The sequence below is a fragment of the Anser cygnoides genome, chromosome 1, assembly GCF_040182565.1.
Source record: "Anser cygnoides isolate HZ-2024a breed goose chromosome 1, Taihu_goose_T2T_genome, whole genome shotgun sequence".
Lineage (NCBI taxonomy): Eukaryota > Metazoa > Chordata > Aves > Anseriformes > Anatidae > Anser > Anser cygnoides.
This window is the reverse complement of record NC_089873.1, coordinates 10,363,072-10,365,628: the sequence shown is the minus strand read 5'-3', so window position 1 is coordinate 10,365,628 and position 2,557 is coordinate 10,363,072.

The window sequence follows — 2,557 nt, the reverse complement described above, 5'->3', positions numbered from 1 at the left end:
TCCATACCATCTTACCTCACGCTAAACAAATATAGGGGTGGCTAGCCAGGGTGGGGGGGCCGGCTGCTCGGGGATAGGCTGGGCATCGGTCAGCGGGTAGTGAGTAATTGCATTGTGCATGACTTGTTTTGTACACATTATTATTAGTAATACTATTATTATTATTATACTATTATTATTATTGTTATTGTTATTATTATTATTATTATTATTATTTTCCTGTCTTAATAAACTGTCTTTATCTCAACTCACAGGCTTCACTTTCCCATTTCTCTCCCCCATCCCAGAGAGGGAGGGGGGAGGGTGAGCTGTGTGGTGTTTAGCTGTCGGCCAGGTTAAACCACAACACTTAAATAAAGGACACTTATCCTATCGGGAAAAGCTTTTTCTTCTTTTCATAATAAAAAGTCAAGAGTTTTCTCTATCACTCTTGTAGACTTTTATTGAAAAAAAAAAAAAAGTTAACTAAAGTGAAAAATGTGACACAAAACTTGTTATAGCTACCTGATGAAAAGATTCCCAGTTGTATACCTACTAGCTGATGTAGTAAAATTTTCAGAAATTCTTAGATTCAAAAAGACAATAAATCACTTTCTGAAATGTTTTCAGCAAGTAATCATAACCCCTTCCCTCCCCCCACAAAAGAAAAAAAAAAAAAAAAAACACTTGAGGTTATCATTTAATTTATTTAACAGAATTAAATTCTAAAATTATTTTTAAAATGAACAGATATTTGCTGTACTTTACATAACCAAATTCTAAGACTGTATACTGTGAATTTAAGGAACAAGCTGAACATTTTTCTGTAGTACAGTCACAGTCTGTAGTGTGGTCACAGATAACTGTGATATTAGTCAAATTTATCATTACGCTTATTGTGGGGGCATGTATGCTTTAAAGCAGCAACCTTTATTACTTGGCCATTTTATCCAATTTGTCTCTAAAAATACATTTACTTTCTTCACTTTCTGAACAGGAAAAAATAAAATTAAAAAAAAAGGAATAGGTAGTTTATCTAGGAATAGTTTAGTCTACACGTTAGTGACTGTTCTTCTGAAAAAGTGTTGTAGCCACATTGAGAAGATACGCCCCAAAGGGAAATTGGTAGTGTGCATAATGTTTTGGTCTTAGATTTCTACCTGAGTTTTTGCAGTCAGGAGTTTCCTCTATTTAAAAACAGTTTGAGTAGTATCTTCAGTCATTGTAATTCTCTTCTTCATGAAGAATAGTGAGAATATTCACTTCTTCTCTCATGTATGAAAGAAGAAGAATCATTTTTTCTCTCATACATGAGAACAGTGAAGCCAGAAAGACAGTGAAATATCTGTCCTTCATGATGTCCTGCTGACATCATGAAAAAACGTGTGGAATGTGGGGAGAATCATTCAGCTATTCATGTTATTAACTCCAGTGAATAGTCATGTCTGGATACTCATGTAAATGAGGACAATGAGCTTTTCTGTCATTGTTTGTTCCTCTTTCAATCAAGGAGTACCAATGATCCAGATCGCCTATTGCAACAGAACTCTCCTGCTAGTATTTACCTGTGTATGAAGGGATAGGAGTCTTTCTGTCCCTGCAATGTCTTTCCATCACTAGGTCAGCCAGTGACATTCTCCCCATGTATCAGGATGAAACCAGTATTAAATCTCTGCACATCTGTTGTTTGTTCACATTGTCTCTATGTTAGCCAATCCTCAGTTCCTCAGGTTTTTTTTTTGTTTGTTTGTTTTTGTGGAAACTTTCAAGTTCTTAGCCCTGAGAAAGCTTCCGTTCAGTTCTGCCTCTAAAATATTGGCTTAAACTTTTGCTTTCAATTGCAGTAATTGTAATATACTCCTTCTGCACTCACTGATAATTAATATCACTGAAGAAATATCCTGCATCAGCACATTTAGTACATGATATTGATAAATAACATTAGGATCACTGCTTATTCTTTCTCTATTACAGATCTTGGGAGTTGTAAGCTTCCAGATTTTTTGAAGTCAGTAGCAACATAAGGTCTACAGTAGTAAAAAAAAATTTGTGCAATGGAAGATAATTTTAAAAAGGAATTGATAACTTGAATGGTCATTGTTCAGTTTCCTTTCAAAATGATGCACAGTATTCTCACAGCTGTGCAGCACTGGCTAGATACTCTCTTTGATCCTATCTCAGGAGTTCACTGTGAAAAGATTCATACTTCACTGTGCCCGTTATAAAAGTTATCTCTGACTTTGGCTGAAGTCTAGCAGACACATAGGACAAAGTGGTTTGTGATGACTTATGGTGATTGAAGAGAGCACTCATAGCTAAAACTTAGATGGGTGCCAAAGTCTCTCTGGTTCTTTGAAACACAGGCAGAGGAGCCAAGAAGAGTGCTCTGATATGATACCAGCTTCTAAAACCCTGCCAGTACCACAGCTGCTTGGTATTTTAGGTGGGTAATTTTGCTGCTCTTATGTGACTTTTCATCATTCTTGAAAAATATCATAGAGATTTACTTCTTGTGTGACTTTATCTCAGTCTGGGAGATAATAGGAATTGGACTTGGCTTCATCCCCAGGCTAGACTA